Genomic DNA, 26,962 nt, shown 5'->3' on the forward strand with positions numbered 1-26,962 from the left:
CTGTTCCAAAATCCAAACCAATTGATTTGATATTTCTACAGGCCACTTCTTTTGCCTAGTAAAACAGGGCGGGGGGGGGGGATTTTACATTGTACTGCTTATTTCCAAACTATGAGCTGCTTCATCAGATTGCTGTCCAGGAAGAGATGAAAATCTACTACATGGGGTGTTCAAAAATCAATTAAGTTCAGGCTAATAAGTATAATGCAAGGAAAATACTAAATTAATCACTTTCATCATCCTGTTCAATATAGCAACCACAAATTAGTCTTGCACTAAACATGGCGTTACTAATGCTCAGAACGTCAATATGACTAAAAGTTGAATTTCATCTATAGTCAATTTGTGTAACAGTTTCCAACACTACTCGGGCTTTAAGCAGGTGTAAAGAAGGAATTTAAGACATTTCTATATTCTTTCAGCTTGAACTCAGAACACCTACAAGTACAATTTGTAGATCTTATCCTTTCCAATGTGAACTGTGATCAGAATGCAACTCTACAACACTTTGGTGAAGTATTGGTTAAAAATCATCACTGAAATAAACTGACGCAACTAATTAACAGCAACCTACAAGTGTCAGCCAGGACAGTTTTATACAAGTTTAGAGCAAATCTTTCCAGGTAACATACTTGGCATCAGCAAATCTAATTGGTGAAAAAACTTAAACAACAGGAATTCTGCAGATGCTAGAAATTCAAGCAACTTTTATGTGTGCTGGTGAAAGAACTTGGAATTTCTTATTCTACATTTAAATACAAAAAACTGCAAAGTTGCAGTCTATTTTTTTCAAACTAAAAACAATCAACATAGTCTATATGATGTGTTTGCCTAACACAGACAAGTACAATTCAAAATTAACCCAGCATTCATAGGACGAGTTAATTCCCAAATAAATGCAAATTTGTTTATGCTTCTTGGAAAACCACAGATTAAATTCTATAACAAAGTACAGTGGATTCTGGTTAATTGGGCCATCAATTAATCTCAACACCCATGTATTTAGGACAACTCCTAAAGAACACAAACCAAATCAAGAGAACAGCTGGGACTCCTTTGTTTATATGCAACACCATGCTGCTTGTATTTGGTAGGAGACCTGCTAGTTAGAAACTGTTTGGCATCTGTCATGTCTACTTAGACACTGCACTGGGCTTAAAGTGATCAGTTTTTGAAACAGCATCAGATGCATGTGTGTGTTCAAAATTTTTGTCACTGATAGTTGGTGAGAAACAAGACAATTTGGATCTGTTTTGCTGACCACTGTTTCAAGCATGCAGACTTTTAAGATGCCAGAAATGGTCACAAAATGAAAATGAAACAATTTCACTACTTCAAATTAGGAGTTACGAAGGTATCGACAATCATTTTGAATGCTACGATGAGAATGATGCAATCATCTAAAGTGGTGATCACCAACCTTTTTAAGCCCTAGATCCCCTACCTCGACTTTAGTGAAAGGCAAGATCTACCTACTAAATTGGTTAGAGGAAAAAACAGCTCAGATTGTACTTCCAATTTGAGGCCTTTTATTTGGGCTAATTATATTTGAATTACACAAAATGCTTTTGTCAAACTTTCAAATTAATTCAAATAAAACACTGTAACTAGCATATCAAACAGGCCATAGCTGTCTTTCTTTAAGAATATTACAATACTTCACACCTTTAATTCTAAGTTTCATTATTTAATTTTATTTCAACACAAAAAAATAAATGAATAAAAATTGACTGTTGCACTCAGTGTGATGACTGGGGCTGAATACTTTCTGCTAGTTCCCTGAAATTTGGCTCATAACTACAGACAGCCAGTCTGAGACAGTCTGTGAGGTGTCTGTCAGTAAGACAGCTCCTGTACTTACCAATTTAATACTTTTCATCTATAAAAATGCAATTTCCCGTAGATAAGTTGACCCAAAGTAGGCACTGACTTTTAGTGCACCTGGTGAAATGAGGAAACTTCTCCCTGCTGACAAGCCCCCAAAAGACACCGTCCCTTGATCTTGCTTTAAGCTCGATGTCTTTTTGCAAATCAATTATTTCCATTTCAGTATCACTTGGCACACCACATACTTGCTGGAATTTGGCTGCTATCTGTTCTATATCGATAGGCAGAAATGTGTTTGAAATAAATGCAGCAATATCTTTCATGATGTTTATCTCCCCAAAACGCCAATCGAACTCTTTTGCCAGTTTTTCTAGGTAAGCACAGTACTGCTCAGGGCAAAAAGCATTTTTTCCCCCTTGATGACCTGTAACATTTTTTCCAAGGTGGGAATGTGTGTCAGCCTCCCATTCTTTAAATTTGAAATCCAAACACCGAGCTTGGCCATAAACGCATTTACTGTGCTTATCATGTGGGTTAGGTGTTGGTCTTTTCCCATGAGCTTGTTGTTAAGTGCATTTAATTTAGCCGTTATGTCTGTCAGAAACCCTAAATCCAGTAGCCACGCATCATCTGACAGTTCCTCGTGCCCCTCGTTTCTTGTCGACAGAAAAGTCTTTATCTCAGGCAGCAAGTCAACAAATCCTTGCAGCATTTTGTCGCAACTCAACCACCGAACATCAGCATGAAGAATTATTGTCATCCAATAATTCCTTGAATAAGCAGTGCTGAAGCGCTTTTGCTCGAATCAAGTTTATCAGTTCGACCACCAGTATCATTACATGAGAAAAGTCCACGAACTTCCCAGCCAAGGCCTGCTGATGAATCACACAGTGATAATCCAGGAAGTTGGGAAAATCAGGGTCATTATGGCACAGTGCTATGAAACCAACGCGCACACCATGCATTGCTGGGGCCCCATCAGTAGTAATTGCCACCAGTTTATGAATGAGGTTGTCATTTTCACTGACATTTTTTAAACTCATTGTAAATATCCTCACCTCTCCTTTAATTGCAAAAGAGTGAGGAAGTCCTCCTTTGCTGTAAAATCCTGGAAAGCCATTCTGACAAATACAACAAGCTGAGCTGTTTGTATTACATCCAGGGATTCATTGAACTGTAGTGAAAAATATTCACAGAGTGACAAGTCCTTTAACAGTTGTCGATCCACATCCTCTGACAGTGACTCTACCTTCCTTGTCACTGTTGTAGGGCCAAGCGATATATTATGTATTCCGGTTGTGATGTTGTTCTTGTCTTTAAAGTAATTAAAAACAATCTCTGCGGTAATGGCCATTGCTTCCTTGAATAAATCGCCATCTGTAAAAGGCTTCTTGTGTTTAGCCAAAAGGTGATTTACACGAAATTATGCTTCAATAGCAGCCTTATTTTGAGCAGCATGTTTTGTGAAAAAAGACTGCTGGGCCTTCAACCCTGATTTCAGCTCCTCAACATTCCTGGCACGAATTGCACTCTTTGGGGGGTAAGGTGTCTTTAAATTTCTGGTGCTGGTGCTCCAGATTCCCTCTTTTCGTCAGTGCTTGTGTTTGGTGGCACAACATACATACACACTTGCCTTTCACCAAGGTAAACAGAAATTCCTTTTCCCATTCTGGATGGAATTTGTACGTTTTCGCCTTCTTTCGTGAAGCCTCCACCATGCTATCAGGATATCACAAGTGAGTGTCGTATATTGACGTTTGCAACAGTCTGTACTCTTATCTAATCTAATTGGTCACTTTGATACACTGAAACCGCAGTGCATGGCGGGGGAGCTATACACACATGCGCACTGGGCAGAAAGAACGGAACTAAAACCCTGCAACCCGGAAACAATCTCTCTTTACAAACAGCTTTCAGTAGCGGGAGTATTGCTATATTACCATTATTGCTATATTACCATCACTTATTTTTTTTATAATGCTCACATTACAACAGTATTTGTGTATTTATTTTTCATTTTTTTCGGGATCTACTGGGAAAATCTCAAAGATCAACTGGTTGGCAACCACTAATCTAAAGCACTGTATGAAGGACTAGGTGCCTGTGCTGATTTTGTTCATTTACAACAACAAAAACATGACAGGAATTATTAGCAACAAACAGATTTTTAGTACTACAGTAGTATTGGTAGTGTCCCAATTTGTTCTGCATTTCATTTAAATACATAAATTATTATTCAGTTAAACAGCAGTTCATCTTTTTTTAAATATACCTTTTAACGACTTCCATGAAGCTTCGGCTAACTGGGGCAGCCATTTAATTGGGCCAAAGTCTACTGGCCCCAATGTGCCCTATTAGCCAGAATCCACTGTACCAGTAAACAGTGGCAGGAAAGCATTACTGAGACAAGGAAGGAAAGGATTGCAAAACTGGTTTCCAAGTCTATCTGCAGACAGGCTACATGACTTTGTCCTCAATAACCCAAAAAAATCATGAGAATGCAAAGATTACTTTCTTGCTTCAGTACAAAGTCTACTGAGGTACAAGTTATTTCAATCCAGAATTTTAACTACTTGCCAAAGCTGCCTAAAATAACAAAGTACATTGTCAATTGACTGGAAGTTCTAATGAACAGACAGAAGACTTACAGCATGGAACTTAGAGCATCAGAGGATTTTGCACATCTCCCTGCAAGTTTTATACTAAGCAGACAAAAGATCTAATCCCAGTTGCCATGCTTCCTTGCAATATTTCAGTAAATTGGTTTATTATTGGCACATGTACCAAGATACAGTAAAAAAAATTACTATATCTATATAGATCATTTCATTACATCAGCATATTGAGGTAGTACAAAGGAAAAGCTATAACAGAATGCAGAATATAGTGTTAGAAAAAATACAGTGCAGGTACACAAAAAGGTTCAAGGCCACGATGAGACAGATTATTAGGTTAAGACTCCATCTTGTACAAGAGGACCATTCAATAGTTGCATAACAGTTGGATAGATATAAACTGCTAAATCAATTGCAGCATTTTCGACAGCGAGAAAAAGCAAAATACAAAACCTGTATCAGAAGTTAGAATTCATTACAGTAAGGTAAATTAAGAAATGACAGAAATTGACGCATTGCTATCTCCAACAAATAACAATGCAAAATACACTGGACTGAACCCAACAATTCTGCCTTTGCCTTTGACAAACCCAAGTCTATGACCAGGTCATTTTAACTCAGATTGAGTTACCAGAGGAGGATCACCTGACATAAAGGGCTCAAAATCTATATCAATATCAGTGTCATTTTCCATTCCTGGCTCATGCATTGTGACATTTTCATCTGTCTCCTCGAAAATACAAGTGGCTTCGGTACTGGAAGACTATCATCATGCGCCACACGTTTCCAGGTTGAAGGGAGATTGGGGTACTCAATGGATTTTTTTGTTTTTAGCTGAGAAACCAGACACACTGGTCAGACACGAAGTAGCTGTCTGTCACATGATCCTTCTGCTCCTGCTATATCATCAGGACAAGAAACAGCATTGACTTCCGAGTGCTCTGAGACAACCTCTAAGATCAGTGTTGTTGTGCAACAAGTGTGAAGAGCCCAGGCTTTTACACCTAAAATAGTCAATTGGCTTTCTTAATAAGAAGAGCCATACTCATCACAAATATAACAATGTATCGCGGCTCATGCAATAATAGTGAGACATTTTACTCTCGCAAATACTCCTGAAAATAATTACTTTATTATAATGAGCACACACAATATGCTATGTACGTAGAGCATGCATTATCAACGTGATCTCAAACTGATATACATGTAAACACAATACATAGAATGGTAATGCTTTTTATAGCCTAAAACCAGTCTTGCCATGCAGCATCCACCCTGCCCAAGCATGCCCAGGTACACCTGGACTAGATGGAAAACTTTTCAGCTTACATTGTGGACAACATCTTAACTGACTTGAATTATGAACTGAAATAACAAATATAGGCAATTTTTAAGAAAGTGCATGATAGGGAAATTTCTTGATGATTTTCATGATCAACAGCCCAAAATCTAAGATACATCCAAAAGTACTCAGGAAGCAAAATGTTTGTTGTCTAGTGTTAAGATGATGTTACAGTGGCAGTCACTCAAGTATCAGACACGTGGGATTAACTCATTTGTTTTCCTCAATTCGTGGTATAGGATCTTTTATTTACATTCGATTTACAAATTGGAGCAGCTGTTAATTCTTCATCTAAAGACATTATAGCACTAATGTTCCAATCTAGATTCTGGAGGAGAATTCAAACACACATTTCAATTCCGAGCCACAGCTTGCATCCAAAACCAAACTTACTATACTTTGGTTCATAGTCTTTCCTCATCCTTTGTTTTAACGACTAGTCTAAATCCACCAATGTATTCTCAGACAGTTACTTACTTCCAATCTTTTACTCAACTATTCTTAATTCATGTGTTTATGTGCCTTCTGCTGAAACAGTATCTTATTTTTATCCCTCCTATCTTGGTTCATGCTTCCTCTAAAAACTGTATACTACCGCAGTGAGCCAGTCATTTTTAAATAGTTAACCAGTAACATACAGAAGTACTTAGAACAGAAGTATTTATTTTCTCACTTCGCAATTTGCTGTCGTTAACTTTTCAGATGCCCAAACATTTAGTGCTTCCAAAGCTCTTGAATATACTTCCTAATGCATAATCTTTCTTTAAGGCATGCACTTCAGGTGTCAGTTTGTGGTTTAAGGTCCAACTTCAGAGATGTGGGACTCCAAAGCCCTCCCTGAAAAGTGCTGCAGTTGATGGTTTTTTCCCCTTTATTTCAAGGAACAGCAAGGCAATAACTTAATGAAAACAGAAAATGCTAAAAATATTCAGGGAAGTACTTATGGGGAGAAAAACAGCTAATGTTTCAGATTAATGACTTTTCATGACAAAGCTACCCTAAAAGGCAATTGAGCTAAAATTAACCATTTCTCTTCACGCATTTTGTGCTGACTCGTCGCTTCTTCTGATTTATTACATTTTCTTTCAGATTTTAAAAACCTGGATTTTTTATTTTCCTTTTTTATGATTATAGCCAATAAAAGTGACTCATGTTTATTCCTCAAATGTCAAAGAGTAAACTGTGTATAAATTTGCTATCTCATTTCTCTATTACAAATTTTAACTGAAGAAAGTGATTCATTGATTGTTAACTGCTTTGTGATATCATCAAGAAAGAAGTTTCACTGCAAGTACATTTTTCATTCCACAGCACTGAAACAAAACTTCCTTAACAAAGTCATAAATTGTCATCTGATTACAACCACACTGCAGTAACTCTCCCCACTCTCTCTGCTATCAGTCACATGTCAACATTTCTAAGTTTATGACAGAAGGACAAAATCTGTAACCAGAAACAAAAGCAGTAGGTTAGTGCTAATGTCATCACCTACATGTTGCCTTCCAAGACATGCACCGGCCTCATTTATCCACCAGTTTATTATCACTGGCTAAGGTACTGAAACATTCTGCCTAGCTTCACCACATTAATAGCAACAGTTAAAAAAAAACAGCTTGCTAAGTCCTCTTCCAAGCCTATTAGAAATGGACTTAAAATTAGCCTTTTGAGCTCTCCTTGCATCCTGAGAAAAAAAATACTCAGTATGCTTCTGCAACAACTGGATTGTTCAGGTAGTAAATAAACTACCATCAACACAGATCTGTTCATCAGAATAAAGGCAAAAAGCAAAATATGGAGAAATGCAGAAAATGCTGTGAGCACTTATCATTGTAAGCAATGCCTGAGGCTGTTATCTTAACAAGAAACTTTCAGATGTGACCCGCAGAAGTTAGGGACTGTTGAGGTTACCCTCAGATGACATAATTTATGACATTGGTTAGAAAGCATTCAGTGCTGTGACGGAAAGTCCTTGCAGTGCAATGCCTTTCTTGGTGTCTCAAAGCACTTTCTGCAGTTTGTAACAGGGAAACAAGCTGGCTAATTGAAGCACAACTAGCTCCTTCCGTTGTTATTCCATAGAAAATGTGTTTTGTAATGTTGATTGAGGAATAAACATAGGACAATTTATTGAGAATAGCCACAATCAAGCAGCAAAACCAGCCCCATTACCATTAATGCAACTTGCCCACCACCTCAGAATTTCTGCAACCTAATGTCTTAGTGAATCCTGTATGGAGTTACCATCACAAAAGCTATTAGCCTACAGTTCTTAATTGCCAGCCTCTACCTAATAAAAACTGAACAAATGGGTCTCGGCCCAAAACGATGACTGTACTTTTTTCCACAGATGCTGCCTGATCTGCTAAATGAAGTTGACTTCTACTTCTCCCACAATTTCAACTTGCAATTCTCATACTTAAACATTCAAGACAGTGCGGATAATTTCACTCACTTCAACAATGAGCTGATTCCACAACCTATGGACTCACTTTCAAGGACTCTGCAAACTCATGTTCTCAGTATTATTGCAACATACATCAAAGTTGCTGGTGAACGCAGCAGGCCAGGCAGCATCTATAGGAAGAGGCGCAGTCGACGTTTCAGGCCGAGACCCTTCGTCAGGACTAACTGAAGGAAGAGTGAGTAAGGGATTTGAAAGCTGGAGGGGGAGGGGGAGATGCAAAATGATAGGAGAAGACAGGAGGGGGAGGGATGGAGCCGAGAGCTGGACAGGTGATAGGCAGAAGGGGATACGAGAGGATCATGGGACAGGAGGTCCGGGAAGAAAGACGGGGGGGGGGGGTGACCCAGAAGATGGGCAAGAGGTATATTCAGAGGGACAGAGGGAGAAAAAGGAGAGTGAGAGAAAGAATGTGTGCATTAAAAAGAGTAACAGATGGGGTACGAGGGGGAGGTGGGGCCTAGCGGAAGTTAGAGAAGTCAATGTTCATGCCATCAGGTTGGAGGCTACCCAGACGGAATATAAGGTGTTGTTCCTCCAACCTGAGTGTGGCTTCATCTTTACAGTAGAGGAGGCCGTGGATAGACATGTCAGAATGGGAATGGGATGTGGAATTAAAATGTGTGGCCACTGGGAGATCCTGCTTTCTCTGGCGGACAGAGCGTAGATGTTCAGCAAAGCGGTCTCCCAGTCGGCATCTGCAGAATTCCTGTTGTTTGCGTTCTCAGTATTATTATTTTTTTGTACTTGCAGCAGTTTGTCTTGGCACAAAAATTGTTTGTCAGTCTTTGAGTACAGCTTTTCACTGATTGTACTGAATTTCTTTGTTTTACAATAAATGCCTCAAGAAAATGAATCTCAGTAGTACAGTCATGGGGGTTATTGACATGCAGGTAGATTGGGAAAATCAGGTTGGTGCTGGAAGGTTTGTAGAATGTTCATGAGATGGCTTTTTAGAGCAGTTTATGGTGGAGCCCAATAGCGGAAAGGCAGTTCTGGACTGGGTGTTATGAAGTGAACCAGGTTTGATTAGGGAACTTAAGTTAAAGGAACCTTTAGGAGATAGTGATCATAATATGATAGAATTCACCTTACAGTTTGACACTGAGAAGATAACGTCAGGTGCATCAGTCAGTGCAGTAAAGTGAATTACAGAGGCATGAGATAGAAGCTGGCCAAAGTTGATTAGAAGGAGATGCTAGCAAGGATGATGGCAGAACAATAATGGCTAGAGTCTCTGGGAGCAATTTAAAAGGCACAGAATAGACACATCATGAAGATTATGTATTCTAAAGGGAGGATGATGTAACCATGGTTCACAAGACAGCACAAAAGCGAGAGAGCATAAAATATAGCAAAAATTAGTGGGAAGTTAGAGGATTGGGAAACATTTAAAACCCAACAAAAGGCAACTAAAAATAAGAAAAAGGTGAAATATGAAGGTAAGCTAGACAATAATATAAAAGAGGATACCAAACGTTTTTTTCTGATAGAGTAAAGAGAGGCAAGAGTGAATATCGAACTGTTGGAAAATATTGCTGGAGAGGTAGTAATGGAGGACAAATAAATGGCGGATAAACTTATTAAGTATTTTGCATCAGTCTTCACCAAAGGAAACACTAGCAGTCTGCCAGAAATTCTAGTACTGGGACAGAAGTGAGTGTAGTTACTAAGTAGAAGGCGCTTTGGAAGCTGAAAAGTCTGAAGGTAGATATGTCACCGAGACCAGATGGACTACACCCCAGGGTTTTGAAAGAGGTAGCCGAAGAGATTGTGGAGGCTTTAGTAATGATCTTTCAAGAATCACTAGCTTCTGGAGTGGTTTCAGAGGAACAAAAACTGCAAATGGCATTCCATTCTTTAACAAGGGAGGGAGGTAGAAGAAAGGAAACTATAGACCAGTCTGTCTGACCTCAGTGGTAGGAAGATGTTGGAGTCCATTATTAAGGATGTTGTCTCAAGGTACTTGAAGGCACATGATAAAATAGGCTGTAGTCAGCATGGTTTCCTTGAAGGAAAATCTTGTTTGACAGATCTGTTGGAATTCTTTGAGGAAATAACAAACAGGATAGACAAGGGAGAGTCAGTGGACGTTGTTTACTTAGACTTGCGGAATGCCTTTGACAAGGTGCCGCAAATGAAGTTGATTAACAAGATAGAGTCAATGGTATTACAAGAAAGATACTAGCATGGATAGAAGATTGGCTGACTGGCAGGTGGTAATGAGTGGGAATAACGATGGCCTTTTCTGGTTGGTTGCTGTTGGCTAGTGGTGTTCCACAGGTCTCAGTGTTGGGACTGCTTCTTTTCACGTTATATAGCATGTCACTGATTTGGATGACAGGATTGATGGCTTTGTAGCCAGGTTTGTGGACAATATGAAGAAAGGTGGAGGAACAGGAAGTGTCAAGGAAGCAGAGAGTCTGCAGAAGGATTTCAACAGACTGGAAGAATGGGCAAAGAAGTGGCAGTGTTGGGAAGTGCATGGTCATGCACTTTGGTAGAAGGAATATAGGTGTAGACCATTTTCTAAACTTAGAGGAAATTCAAAAAAATCAGAGGTGCAAAGGGACTTGGGAGTCCTTGTGTAGGATTCCTTGAAGGTCAACTTGTAGCTGGTACGTTAACTGTGATATGGAAGGCAAATGCAATGTTGGCATTCATTTCAAGAGGACAAGAATATAAAAGCAATGATGTAACGCTAAAGCTTTATAAGGCATTGGTTAGACCGCACTTGGAATACTGAGAGTAGCTTTGAGCCTTTTGTCTAAGAAAGGATGTGTTGGCATTGGAGAGGGTCCAGAGGAGGTTCACGAGAATGACTCTGAAAATGAAACCTATGAGGAGCATTTGATGGCTCTGTGTCTATATACTCTCACTTGAGTTTAGAAGAATATGGGGGGGGGGGCGGAGAGAGAATCTCTGAAACATATCGAATATTGAAAGGGCTATATAGAGTGGATGTGGAAAGGATGTTTCCTATAGTGGGGGAAGTCTAGGACCAGAAGGCACAGTTTCAGAATAGAGGGACGTCCAGTTAGAATAGAGATGAGGAGGAATTTCTTTAGCCAGAAGGTAATAATTCTGTAAAATTCATTGCCACAGATGGCTGTGGAGGCCAGGTCATTGGGTATTTTTATATTTTTAAAGTGGAGGTTGATAAGCTCTTGGTTAGTTGGGATGTCACAGGTTACTTGAAGAAGGCAAGAAAAATGGGCTTAGAGGAATAATAAATCAAGCCATGATCAAATGGTAGAGAAGATCCGATGGGCCAAGAAGCCTAATTCCGTTCCAATGTCTTACCAATCATCCAATGAGGCCATATGGGCAGAACTTTAGAAAAAGAGAGATGATCACCTTGTTGACTGTACTATCAACCTCGCAACAGTTTGGAGAAATTAGAGGAACACTTAAGTCAGTCACAAAAAGGTGCAAGAAGAAAAAAAGTTATAGACATAGGGGATTATAATTTTCCCCAACAGTGGCTGAGATTGCATTCGTACAAGAGGTTTAGATGGTGTAGTATTTGTTGTGTGACCAAGAGTTTTCAGAGACAATATGCCCCAGAAGATACATGTGGGAAAGTGCTACATGAGATGGGGTAGTACTTGGTCTTGTATTAGGAAATTAAACTAGGCAGGTTGAACTGTTGGTGGAAGAATACTGTGGAAACAGTGACTATAATTCTGTAAGCTTTAAAGTAGTTATTGAATAGTATCAGGATGGTCCTCAAGGTAAGGCCCTAAATCGGGGGTGGGGAGGCTGATTTCAGTAACAAAAAAGACTGGGAGATTTTTGCAACTGAGTTATTAAGTCAAAGTCTTCCACAACAGAGTTAGTAAGAGTTTTAGCCACTATGTTATATTATTAAGAAGCCTTGAATAACAAAGGACACTGAACAGGAATAAAACAAGCATAGGACATGGGTATATGCAACTGCAATTAAGAGTCTGGAGGAATACAAGAGGGTGCAGGAGAGAACTTAGAAAGATTAGAAGGGAAAAGAGGGATCATGAAATATCCTTGCTAATTAAAATCAAGGAGAATCCCAAGACATTCTTTAATATCATCAAAAACAAGAGGGCAGCCATGGAAAAAGTGGGTTCTCATTAGGGTCAACAATGTGTTGAGTCAGGAATGAATACCTCTCATTTGTATTCCTTAAGACATAGGAACAGAATTAGGCCATCGGGCCCATCGAGTCTGCTCTGCCATTGAATCATGACTGATCATTCTTTTTTAAACCATTTCCTCCTCAACCCCAGCTCCTGGCCTTCGCCCCGTAACCTTTGATGCCATGTTCAATCAAGAACCCATCAACGTCTGCCTTAAATACACCCAACGACCTGGCCTCCACAGCTGCATGTGGCAACAAATTCCATAAATTCACCACCCTAGAAGACCAGAGGCATTTATTGCTGTCTTCAGTATACATTTATAGGGTATAAAATATCATGAAAATTAGTTATTTGCAGCAACAGCACAATGCATTATGACAACAAACTTAAGTTAATTTAAGCTGTATATAATAGCACACTTGCAAAATAAACAGAATAATCATGACACCTGTGCAAGATTGAGAGAGAAAATATAGACTGAAGTAGTGCTAGGATCTTTTTGGTTGGTTTAAGAGTCTAATAGCAGTGGAGATGAAACTGTTAGACCCTGAGGCGTCAGTCTTCAGCTCCTGCACTCGTGCCTAATGGCAGCATCGGGAAGTGTGTGCGGCCTCAATGATGAGGGTCTCTGATGATGGATGCTGCCTTTCAGAGACACGACCTCTTGGAGATGTCCTCGATGGCGGGGAGAATGGATTAATGTTTATCCCTTTACTTAAGGAGGGCTGCAGGGATAAGTGAGGTAACTATAGGCCACTGAATCTTTATGTCAGTGGTAGGAAATGGTATTTATGTACTTTTGGAAAGGCAAGGGCTGATCATAGATGGTCAGTGAGGTTTTGTGTGACAGAAATCCTGTTCTCACTAATTTGATTGAGTTATTTTTTGTGGGAGTTTCTAAGATGAATAATAGACAATCTCTCTGTACTAGCAAGGCACTTCACAAAGTGCTATATGGTAAACTTGTTCAGGTTAAGGGATACAGGATCCAAATCTGTGAATGCAGGAGGAAGGATTAGTAAGTTTGCAAAGATGTCCAAGGCTACAGGACAATATTCATCAGATGAAAAATTGGACAGAGCATTGGTAGATGGAATTTAATCCCAAAAACTGTGATGTGATGCAGTCTAGGAAGTCATATAGGGATAGGGCATATACAATAAATGCTGGGTGAGAAGAAATGTTAACAGAGGGATCTTAGGGTTCAAGTCCATAATACTCTGAGATTAATAGAATGACAAAGAAGACATATGGCATACTTCTCTTCATTGGTCAGGGAACAGAAAAAAAAACTTGTGTCATTATATTGTAAATTTACAAGGGACCACACTTGGAGAATTGTGTGCAGTTCTGGTCACTACACTAGGAAGCAGAAGGCTGAACTGGAGAGAACGCAGAAGAGATTCACCAGGATGTTGCCTATCTGGAGCACTTCAGTTATGGGGAAAGATTGGATAGTTGGTTCTGCTTACCTTTGAGCAAGTAGGCGGAACAGTGAGGTGATAAAACAATTAGCAAAACAGGTAGGATAGAGAATCAAAACCTTTTTATTTGTTCCATGTAAGGTGTATCAAAAACTAGAGGGCATAGTTTAAAGACTTTTAAGGCTACCAAAGGAGATGGCGGAATCAGATACAATCACAATGTTTTGGAGAAATTTAGAGACAGACACATAGAAGGAAACTGAATTTATGCAGGGGTCTGGGATTAGTGTAAATAGGGAAAAATGTTAGTATGGTCATTTGTAAAAGTCTATTGTATTTCCTCATTTTTCTGTAAGAAAATTAATTCCAGGGTAGTATATAAAAGTGACGTAAAAAGGACACTGTTACAATAGTCAGTGCAGGTAGATTGGAAAAATCAGGATGGTGATGGATTCCAAGAGGGAATTTGTAGAATGCCTATCAGTTGATTTTCTAGAGCAGCTTGTGGTGGAGCCCACTAAGGGAAAGGCAAATCTGGATTAGGTACTGTGCAATGAAACAGATTTAATTGGGGAAATCAAGGTAACGGTACCCTCAGGAGGAAGTAAACATAATATGATAGAATTCACCCTGCAGGTTGAGAGAGAGAGAGAGAAGAAAAAGTTAGATGTATCGGTATTACAGCGGAGTAAAGGAAATGACACAGGCATTGAGAGAAGAAATGGCCAAAATTGATCTGAAAGAGACACTAGCAGGGATGAAAGCAGAACAATGATGGCTGGAGCTTCTGGGAGCAATTTGGAAAGTACAGAATAGATACATCCCAAAGATGAAGTAGTATTCTAAAGAGAGGATGAGTCAACTATGGCTGACAAGGGAAATCAAAGACAGCATGGGGGTGGGGGATGAAGGGGGAAAAGAGGGTACTTAATGTAATAAAAATCAGTGGGAAGGTAAAGGATTGGAAAGCTTTTAAAAACCAACCGAAGGTAAATAAAAAAAAGGCAGAAGGAGACAAAAGATGAAATATGAAGGAAGCAAGCCAATAAAATTAAAGAGGATACCAGATATCTATCAGAGTAAAAGAGAGGCAAGAATGGATAGCAGACTGCTGAATTCAGAACCCCAGTGTTCTAAAAGAGGCAGCTAAAGAAATTGTGGAGGCATTAGTCATGATCTTTCAGGAATCATTAGATTCTGGCATGGTTCCAGAGGACTGGAAAACTGCAAATGTCACTGCACGCTTTAAGGAGGAAGGGAGTCTGAAGAAAGGAAATTACAGGCCAGTTCACCTGACTTCAGAGGTCGGGAAGATGTTAGAGTCCATTATTAAGGATGAGGTTTCAGGGTACTTAGAGGCACATAATAAAATAGGCCATAGTCAGCGTGGTTTCCTTTAGGGGAAATCTTGCCTGACAAATCTGTTAGTATTCTTTAAGGAAATAACAAGTAGCATGGAAAAGGGAGTCAGTAAATGTTGTTTACTTGGATTTTCAGAAGGCCTTTGACAAGGTGGCGTACATGACCACTTCTCTTCATGTTATTTGTCAATGATTTGGATGATGGAATTGACGGCTTTGTGGCCAGTTTGTGGGGAATACAAAGATACATGGAGGGGCAGGTAGTACTGAGAAAGCAGGGAGTTTGCAGAAGGACTTAAGACAGTGAGCATGGGCAAGAAGTGATAGATGGAATATAGTGTAGGGAAGTGTATGGTGATGCACTTTGGCAAATTGAATAAAGGCATAGACTATTTTCTAAACAGGGAGAAAATTCAAAAATCAGAGGCACAAAGCGACTTGGGCAGTCCTTGTGCGGGATTCCCTGAAGGTTAACTTGCAGGTTGAGTAGGTGGCAAGAAAGGCAAATGCAATGCGAGCATTTATTTTTGAGAGGATTAGAATAAACAGCAAGCACGTCATGCTGAGGCTTACTAAGGCATTGATCAGAATGTACCTAGAGTATTGTGATCAGTTTTGGGCCCGTTATCTAAGAAAAAATGTGCTGGCATTGGAGAGAACCCAGCCAGAGCAGGTTCACAAGAATGATGAGCTTATCATATGAGGAGTGTTTGATGGCTCTGGGTCTGTACTCAGCGGCGTTTAGAAGAATGAGAAGGGGGATGTGGTGTGGATGTTTCCTATAGAGGGTGAATCTAGGACCAGAGGGCACAGCCTCAGAACAGAGATGAGGAGAAATTTCTTTCGCGAGAGGGGAGTGAATCTGTGGAATTCACTGACACCGGTAGCTGTAGAGGCCAAGTCATTGAGTACATTTAAAGCAGAGGTTAAAAGGTTCCCGATTACTTAGGGTTTTAAAAGTTACGAGGAGGAGGCAGGAGTACAGGGATGTGAGAGATAATAAAATCAGCTATGATGGAATGGCAAAGCAAACTCGATGAGCAGAATGGCTAATCACGCCACATTTTCTGTAGTCAAGGCCTTCATCTCAGACTACCAAAAATTGAAAATATTTTCTTTTACATTCAAATGGAACAAGATTATCTCAACTGAGAAAGCAGCTGGACAGCATAAAGAACAATACCTTCCCCTTTTTGCTAAAAATAAAAAAAAAGGCTCTTCCTTTTAAAAAATACTTAGATAAGCTTTTGTCTACATTGGTGTTTAATATTTGTTTCAAATACAAAAATCAGATTTTTTTTCCCCCTTAGCAATTCTCATTCCCCATCCCACCCCCTCACCCACCTCTACACACCAACTGTTTTGGTTCAGAATCCTTCCCTGTATTTTTTCCCCTTTCATTTCGGTTCTATAAAACTATTGACTTACATAAACAAAACTCTGCTCTTTAAGACTTCTTTATTCCGTTCTAACACTTCCCAAAATGTTCTCAATGTATGTATTCACACACACTCAGCCAGGCATGGATGTACAGAGGCTCAATTATGGCATTTAGTCATTTAATATTGTCAAGCAGCATAAGTACAGCAACATGGCTCCATTGTATAACAAGTGCAGACTTCACTGGCTCTCAGCTTCAAGGAAAATTGTACATTTATTTCTAAACAATGACTTCTATATTTGAACAATTAGACCAGAAACTGGCCTTTCAGCCAGCATTCTACTGACAAACACCAAATTCGATTTTTCCTCGCACATTCCCATCTACTCCTCCTGCATTCTCTTTTCATCCACCAAAACAAAGGGTAATTTTCAGAAGCACCTTTCCATAGTCATTGAGCAACAGAACAGGTATACAGGCTCTTTAGCCTAACAAGTTCATGCCAATCAGTGCCCACACAATTAGTCAATTTCCTGCAACCAGTCCATATCGCTGTTCTTCCTCCACATATACATATCCAAAGGTTTCTTAAATGACATTATTGTTGCTGCATCAATCAGTTCTAGCACCTCATCCTCCATTCTCACTACTCTGTGTGTGTAAAAATTACCCCTCAGTTCTCTTTTAAATCTTTCCCCATTCACCCTATATCTTCTAGTTTTAGACTCCTCTACCCTGGGGAAAAGACTATTACCATCTACTTTATCTATTCTTCACATCATTTTAAACATTGCTATAAGACCATTTCACTCCTCATTCTCTAGTGCTCCAGGGAATAAAGAACTAGTCGGTCAAGCTCTTTCAACAACGCATATTGGGAACATCCTTGTAAATCTACTTTCTGTACCCAGCTTAACCACCTTCCTATGTCAGGGTGACCAAAACTGTACACAGTATTCAAAGTGTAGCCTTACAGAATGTCCCAACTCCTGTAATCAATGCTCTGACTGATGAAGGTCAGCATGCTAAATGTTTTTTTCACCACCCTGTCTACCCATGACGCTGCTTTCAACAAACTAGACACATTTTATTTTAAGTCCCTCTTTTCCATTACACTGCTTAATGCCCTATCATTCATAGTATAAACCCTGTGCTGGTTTGAATTTCCTAAATGTATCACCTCACGCTTACCTATAAGGAAATCCAGCCACCACTGCTCAGCCCACTTCCCCAAATGACCAAAACCTCCTTGTATCTATGATAACATCCTTTAAAAACATTTCCGAATTTTGTGTCGTTTGCAAACTTACTGGTCAAGCCTTGTATATTTGTATCCAAATCATTTACATAAATCATGGGTAACAAGGATCCCACCACTAACCCCTGCAGGCCGCTATTACTAGCTTCTATTCCAAGAAGCAACCTTTAACCACCATTCTCTATATGAGCCAATTTTGAACCCACCTAACTAGCTTACCCTGGATTCCATGGGACCTAACCTCTTAGAACAGCCTACCACATGGGACCTCATCAAAAGCCTTAAAGTCCAAATAAACAACATCCACAGCCCTAGCCTCATCTATCTTTTTGGTTACTTCTTCAAAAAAAAAACTCCTAAAAGGTTTGTCAAAGATGACACACATAAATTATGCTGACTCCTAATCAGACTATCTATCCAAATACTGGTAGATCCTGTACCTCAGAATTCCCTCCAGCAACCTCCCCATTACTGATTGGCCTGTAGATCCTTAGCTTGTCCTTGTTACTCTTTTCAAACAACAAAACAACACTAGCCACCTTCCAATCTTTAGGAATTTCACCAGCAGCCAACAATACCCAACTTTACCTACTGACTTTTTCCAAGCAAAATTAAAATCAAGGAGCACTGTAGCTTTAACTGGAGACCTACAATTCAAATTTCTCTAAACTTACAAAACAGAAATTGGCCTATCACATCCACGCTATCATTATACTTATGGGCTCACATTAAATCCGTCTATGCATCGACATTTCTGACAAAATTTGAAACTAAGTCTAAAGCATTAAAAAAACTCCCTGAAGTGATCATATGATGGACTCGAAATTTTTACAAGTTTGTAGATGTCAGTTCCTGCTTTCACTCTCACTGGATTGACCAAACTGCAAGATCACATCCCCTTTAACCAGACTGCATTTTGCATTACCCTGGGTAACCAACACAACATTCTTCACTTCTTTGACCCCTTTCGTCACCCAACATTTCTTTTTATTGGCACAGGAAGAGATTTTGAAGAAATGCTTAAGACAAGGCCACCTTCTTGCACAGCACTGGAGAATAATATTGGCAGTTTCACTGAGCTTTTTATGCTACTAAAAATTCCCCAAATAACAGAAGATCTGAGAAGCAGGGATGAAAGGCAGGCAAGAAAAGGCCTAACACAAACTTCCAATCAAAAGATGTTGGCTTTGATTAAAGTTTAGAATCAAGAAGTGAGATTCTGCTGTTATTCTAGACATCTTAACTTTGATATGATATACAGTACCATTATATGATGGCCTAGATGATAAATAGCTTTCAACACAATGAATAAAGCACTGGAAAGTATAATCGCTACATTTAGAGCTTGATAGTAAAACAATAAACTGTATGCACACATGTGTCCAACAGAGATCAGATACACACAAAACATTCTGCTGGAAACCAAGAGAAACACACACAATATCCTGGAGGAACTCAGCAACTCAGGCAGAATCTATGAAAAGCAAAAAAGATTCAGAGATTTAAAGCACAGTTATTATCAAAGAATGTACAAATTATACACCATGAGTTTTGTCTGCTTACAGGCAGCCACAAAGCAAGAAACCCAAAAAACCCAATTTAAAAAAAAGACCAAACTACTGCACAGAGAAAAACAAATACAAACCATGCAAACAGTAGAAGCAGCCAACAGCATTCCAAACCAGACTTGAGTCCCAGATCCAGTCCTGGAGCAGCCAGAGTAAGCCCAAGCCTCGGTCCCAGTTCATCACACCAGCAGGACAAAAATGCACAGCAGCCACATCAGATCACAGCCACGCTACTGCGGAGAAAGAACGAACATTCGCAGGACAGCAAGCGAAATCAGCTCAACCCTTGTCTCCATTCCCTACACTCAGGCTTTCAGTGTATCTGGGCTGGCATTTAAATTGTCCAGTCACCGGGTAATGCCTCGCTCTAGGACCCAGACCCCAGCATTACGATATGCTTGGGCCATCCAGCCCAAAGCCATTCACGATCTCACCAAATCGGCCCTGCGCTTGCAGTGATCTGGGTTAAGTGGAGGGGTGTTGAAACTCTTCCACATCAACTCCTCTCCAAATCGCTCACTTCATCTGTGACAGCAATACCAACTCAGTCTGCAACCCTAGCTCGAACATGTTGCACTTTGCAATGCCCCAGCACCACTCGTCCACCAAACCAGCCTCATCTCCACCTGCCTCCTCACTGTCTGTGGTGATAGCTCACACAATTTGCTTCCGAAAAGATGCTACAAGTAACGTCTTTTGTTAAATCTCTTGCCTTCCGAACTGCCATTAAGCTGTCGCACATCTTTGGTAGCACCATTTTAAACTGGAAAGAGTTGAAGCTTCAGTGTCTCATCAAGGCACTAACAGAAATCTGATACCTTTTTACAACGTTTGGAAGTTGGTTTTATTTTGGGTAAAGACAGGTTTCAGATAAAAACACTGATCAGCTTCTAATAGCCAAAGTTTGATGTAAAAATATAAAATAAACTCTTTATTTCTCGGATAAAATTGCAACACTTAAAACTTTGCTCATCAAATCCAGGCTGGGGATGATTTCATCCAACTTTCTATAGCTCAGCCCTCAGCTATCAAAAACAGCTGCAGTTTTCTATTCTGCCAATAACACACTCCACAGTACACATTCATATGAAAAGGCTTGTATATGATTGTGAAGTCTTGTTGGTGCTGGTCCTTGCTGGAGATCTTATTAAAAGAAAAAGAAACATGTCACAACAGTATTGCTTATCAAGAAACAAACGAAAGACAAAGGTACACACCACAACTCAACTTGCATCCTCTCCAGTTATAGTAAACTCCACCCAAAGCCCTGATTCCCATCTTCTAAACCTTGAGATTTGTCTCTTGATAATCTCAGTTTGCTTCATTTGCACCTTTCAAGAGGCCAATGATTTTTCTCAATGTCACATTTCTGACTCACAATCAGAAAAAAAGTATCACTGAGAAAGGCTGTGCACCTATGTAATGTAACTGCCTGCTGACAGAATTTTGTGAGATGGCAGAAAATTTCTCAGAACCTTTTACTACTGATGTTTAGAGTATCATCTGTACGTCCTGTGATAAATTAGTTGGTAACAATCACATTAATAACAAGAACAAAAGGAACTTATTTGGCACCTTTCATAGAGGACATTATAGGACAAAATGAGGGTAGCCAGGAAAAGAGCAGGCTTCAGAAAGTTATTGGGGGGGGGGGGGAGAAGAACTGGTGTGAAGGAATTCTAGAGCTAAGAACCAAAGCAACTAAAGGCATGGATCCAATGGTGGACAAAAGTGTTGATGTACTTAAGCTTTATTTGGGAAGGAGGATGCTAAGATAAAAGAGGGATTTGAACCCATGCACTATAAAAGAAACACTGCTGACTGAAGTCCAATGACCATCAGTGAAAACAGGGGAGTAAATAAACGAGGCTTGGTGCAAGTTAAGATTTGGGCAGCAGAGTTCTGTATGGGTTTGGAGAGTTTAAAATGGGAAGGTAGCCAAGGAAATATAATGAATGCCATAGAAGATCTAAGTGAGTGAGCATTTTGTAAAACACAACTTATCATGAAGTGATTTCAAAACAATGATCTCAATTTTAAAAGCTAACTCAACTAACCTTCAAAATTCATGTCATAACCCTGCAGGTCATTAGTTTATGAAATCAGACTACAGAATTATGAAATCAGACCATAGAATTACTTGTGTTTCATCACAGCAATCCTTGCCATTACTTAAGAAAAAAAAATGTCTATTTCCTTTGGAGTATGTTTTACTCGGTGCAGCTATTTTTATAGCCACAGAACAAGGTAAATTTTAACGCACTAATCTGAGAGATGAAAATGGGACAAGGTCCAAATCTTCAAAAAAAAAAATTCTCTCTACCTCAACAATGAAAGACAAATTAAGTCTTGCAAAATGTCCTTGCCTCACCCCCCAATCATATCTGTATGTTCACAATCCCAATTTCTCGAAGAAAATAAGTTTCACCAGTCTACATACAACTCTGGGATCATCAAGAACTGACTGATTACACTCATTACTGATTGAGCTGACAGGAAAATCAGCTGTGTATCCATTGAAGCCTATTTTGGGTAGAATTAGAGGGGAATGAGTGAACAACAATCTTGCACTTCTATCAAATGTTGAACAGTGCCTCAGGGCAGCATGAACAGTTCTACAGCCCTCAGTTGTGACTCCAACGCACAAATCATAACAAGGCATAACTTAGATATAGATTATAACATTTTTTCCAAAGAAGTTGTTCCATGAAATCTTTTGTTAAAATAAGAACACAATTACCAAACAGCAATAGGCTAATTGCTTAGATGTTGATACCTCCAAGAGGACTACAACCTTGTCATTGGGTTTGGAGGCTTCAATGCCTCAATGACCTGGAGAGCTATGTTGGCTGGAGTCAGGGCTTTAAGCTTCGGCTCTTGGTAGGGTCACCCATGCCAAACAGGTCAAAGGGTAAAGGCCAGACTAAGTGTGGTCCATCAGTCCTCCAGGATTGGGGGATCATCTCAGGGCTAACAAGCTTTACAGTTCAAACAAAATTGTTACGGGAACAGCAATAAAGAATCCTCCTACATCTGAATACAACTACACTCCTGAGCCTCCACCCAGGACTTGCATGACTGACAGTAGTGAAAACCGGGAGGAAGTTACTGACATGATGAAGGAAGCCCTGAACACTACCATAGATGAAGGACCTCCATTGCTGCCCCAATGCCAGTGGCACAATCAGCAGTAAGTTATATATTGATACAACCTTTCCAGCGCCAATATCCATCTATAATGGTCAGCAGAATAACACTCAGCTAACATGCAACAACAATGAAACAGTACAACAGCAGCAAAACAAGCCCCTTTCCCACCCATTCAACCGGGCCTCCAACTACAGGACAGGACGTCACAGGGCCTCTAACCTCCAGTCCTTGGCCCAGGCCCCAGACTTACAGACATCATGCCTCTGACCTCCAGACTCGTCGACACGGAGTGGCTGAATCACAGACTTGCCAACTTTGTGGAATTTGCCAACACAACATTACTGCAGCTTTTAAACAGTAACAATCTGTAGTTCAATACATTAACTATTACTTAATTGAACACACTGTGCTGTACATCATCTCCATGGTAATTTCTCGGATACAAAAGCCAGTATTGAGGTATCCTTGGTTCTGTGGTCAATATTGTATCACCAATTTTGTAACAACCGAAAAGCACTCAACAACACCGTGCATTTATACGGTGCTTTTTAACATAGTAAAAATTCCAAATCTTTCATAAGAGTGTCAAACAAAAATTGGCAGCAAGTTAACATGAAATTTTTGTGCTTTGTAAAAATAAAAGGTCAACTTTTAAAACAATATTTTAAGGTAGGGAAAAATGAGGACGAGAGGAAGAAAATTAAGGGTGGGTGGGTTAGCCGAGGGTCCTGGCAGCTTAAGACATTACTATCTATAAATGAGAGATTATAATCAGATATTAGAGTGTATGTACAATGAAGAGCCCTGGAACTGGAGGACATTGCAGAGATAGTGAGGAGCAGACAAGGGCAAGGAGGGGAGAACTGAAAACATGATATTAAAACATTACTTAACCAGTCAGTAAGCAGCATGAGTGAATGTAACACAAATTAAGACTGGTTTAATATAGTTCTGTAATAACAAAAAATATGCATGATTGAAAATTCTTCTAAAATTGGTAGAACAGGACAGTAGAAATAGGACTGCATTCCCCTGACAATGGTGCCAAAAATTAAAAAGGGAATTTCCAGCTCTTATGCAAAATGTTTCATTTGTGATGGTAGAGGTAGGAAAACAGAATTTACCTTGAAGAATTGCAAAAGAGGTATACCAAAATGTGTATGAAATTTCAAATACGTATTTCAAACCATTTCTTGAACTTTATGGACCTTCTTAGTTCAATACAAAATAAAATTCAACTGCTGATAATCTACCTAAAACCTAGAAGTGATTATGTTCATTCCCACTGAATTCAATTTCTATCACTCCTCTTGAAGCACATAGGCTTTATTCAAGTTCAAGTTTATTGTCATCTGACTGCACATATATACAACCAAACAAACCTGGGTTCCTCCGGATGACAAAACACATCTCGGAGAGCATACAAAACATTACTACAAGTTAGTTAATAAAGCATCATTCAAAATGCATATAGTGCGCAGCACAAGTACATATTATTGGGAGTGAGAGACTCAGTGTCAAAATTAGCTTTGAGGTAGCAGATTAGAGTCTGCTTCTGTGGAAGGCAAATGTTGAGACATGCTCATGCCTTTTTATGCACATCTTTGATATTCAAATCAGAATGTCACAGATTTAAGCCAAACTAAAGGGTTTACCCACTAACACAAAAGGACATATCATTTCTGTATTGTTGGGGTTACAAGGTGCCAAATGAGGTGATTTTATAATGTCTCATTCCACAAAACAGCCAGAGAGTTTACCCTGCATTTTGCTCACTTTCCTTCTTAATTTTGAAATATACCAAAAATTGGTTAATTGGCATCAGGTCATTTGGCTGTTTGGGAGACCTTTTTACATATAAATTGGCCAGTATGTTTGTGCAACTAACTGTGACAACACTGAACCGTTGATTAATCCATGGTTACATACTTCCAGGCTTTCCAAAGTTTTGAAAAGCTCAAGATAAATGCAAGCTCCCTGGAGCCACACTACTGTATTGTTCTGTAATAAATACAAAAGTGCTAACTACCATTACTCAAATCATGTCCACTTATAATGGATAAAACAAGAAATAAGCAAGACAAATGAGAAAAGTTACTATGTCAATAAGATACTAATAATGATATGCCAGCATTGCATTGCAGGGTCAAGGCTTCATTCAGAATTTGAATACACATTCTTGGCCCTCACACCAATATAATCATGAGCAGATTCTGTCCTAAGGTGAAGCTTCACTTCCTATCTCAATGTCTGATAAAAGATCCCATGACAGGAATTAAAATAGAGTTCATGAAATATTCCAGCCAGCAACCCCCCTAGTCTCCAAAGCAAAGAATGGTTCCTGGTTGGCTGCCTCGTTCTGTTTGTCCTATTTTGCAGTGTGCAACAATTTCTGTCACCAATGTCAGAGTAAGTTGCTCTACTTCAAAACGTTTAACTGAACCTGAAGTACTTAGAGGTCCTGCTAAGCACAAAGAACTATTAATTGTTGTAAAGATGACAAATTACTATCAATGTCTTAATGTATTTTACAGCGTTACAAATACATCCCAGTTTAGAGGGCCAAAGATCTGAATTTGATTCATTAAAAGCCTTTTTAACTAAACAATTCCATTTACAAAACATTCACATTTTTGTGGCAGAGTGTTGCTTTTTCAAAAAAAAAGAACGTTTCAGCAATAAAAAAAAACACACAAAATCAGCGGGTCAGTTACTGCAATTGAAAAACTCACGGGCAGCATCAAAGCTTTAGGATTCTGCATTTGGTTAAACAATATTAGCTGAAGCAGTAGTCCCACAACTGGCCTCAGTGCCCTTAGGCTAGGGAGGAGAAAAATTAGCAAGAGTCCTTGCTTACACACATACACTTATAACTTGGATCGGGGGGGGCGGGGGTTCTCTTGGAAGTAGGAAACCAAGAATTCTAATCGAGAAAGGTGATTAGACACACCAACAAAAGAGCTACGTAATTCTTGCGATCAAAACAGTTTCCAAAAATCCTGATCAGCTAGTACATTAAACATATTAAACATATTTGGAAAGAATCCCAATTTGTCGAAGAGTTTTAGTTTACGGCAGACTCCATGAGTAACTAAAATGGCCTCGGCCTATATAAAAAGCATCAGCTTGTAATAAATACCATCCACAGAAATGCAGATCTAAGCACAACAGTCCTTGGCAAACCAGTTATGCATTTATCAAAAATCACAGTGCTTAGAACTGGAATCTCCACGTAGCCTTTTTTCTTTGTAGAAGTCTTACTTCCTGATGAAGATCTCGCAGCAAATCCCATACTTCATCATCCAAACTTTAACTTTAGTTACATTTCATTACAATTGATTTGTGCTTTGCTCAATTATTTGGTGGCAAAACCCATATTTCAAAAATAAAATCTCATATTTCCTTTTTGGATCATTTGCAGAATATTTAATAAAGAAATTTTGGTAACATTTCTATTTTCCTTGAAATGATATAAATTGACATTATGTTGAAGTACTCAATGTGGAAGAACAATTTTACAAAAGGAAGGGATACAATTTAACTAACTGCAAATGCATTTCATACCTGCTTTAATACATTTTAAAATCAATTCTTAGGATATCCCTTTAATTCTGGCTAACTCTTTTACCCTCTTTCCCTGCCCTAAAATTAAAACTAAATAATATTTTTAGTTTTATTTGTTTTATCAACTTAAATATTTTGATTTGGTAAAAGATAAATTATTACTTAAGAGACTCATGCTGCTTAAATTTAGGTGTCAAAATAGTTTTAAAGACAATTTAAAGTAATTTTCTTTCTACCCCCACCCCAAAGAAATTCAATGGGGGAGAAAGCTAGTGACATGAGTGGAAAAAAAATTAAAATGCATTATAAGAGTAAGAACAAAAATCTGTTTGTTCAGGATAGTTAGGCATTTATAAATCTTTCAAAAGAATACTTCACGCTCTTACTTTTGCAACGTTTTAAAATTCTGAGATGAAAAGATCAAATTACATTTGACTTGGTGTAAAATGCTCAGAACAATCAAGTTATTCAGTGAATTATAACGTAGCTGCATCCATTTTGTAGGCCTCTGACATCAGAAACTTCTTGCATAACATGATTTTCTATATTTCAATCTGCTTCCACACTTCTAACGTCTCCCACACACAGAAAAAACATTTTTTGTAGAAGTAAACACTTATAAGCCCCAATCATAAAACTTATTTTGCTTAAAATTACTCAAACTGTAATTTTTTTAGAAAACGCCACGTCTTGTGGGGGAGAAAAGATATTGCAGTTTTAAATTAAAGCTGTCTGGAACATTTTTAATTCTCTTCTGCCACACTGCTGGGATCTGGAGCCTGGGAAGGTCATTCAGCCGTATTTCTCGAGCTGACATTCCAGTGCCATTTCTGAAACACAACTGTACTAGACTAAGATCTTCTTTAACAACACTTTCAAAACTCCAACAAAAA

At 39.0% G+C, this 26,962-nt stretch overlaps 1 protein-coding gene across 4 annotated transcripts in view; it reads right to left on the bottom strand.

Annotated features, from left to right (window-relative positions):
* prdm2b (PR domain containing 2, with ZNF domain b) overlaps positions 1-26,962 on the bottom strand; it is a 210,699-nt gene that overhangs the window by 36,564 nt on the left and 147,173 nt on the right. The window lies entirely within an intron of this gene.

This window comes from Mobula hypostoma, chromosome 25, assembly GCF_963921235.1.
Source record: "Mobula hypostoma chromosome 25, sMobHyp1.1, whole genome shotgun sequence".
NCBI classification, from domain to species: domain Eukaryota; kingdom Metazoa; phylum Chordata; class Chondrichthyes; order Myliobatiformes; family Myliobatidae; genus Mobula; species Mobula hypostoma.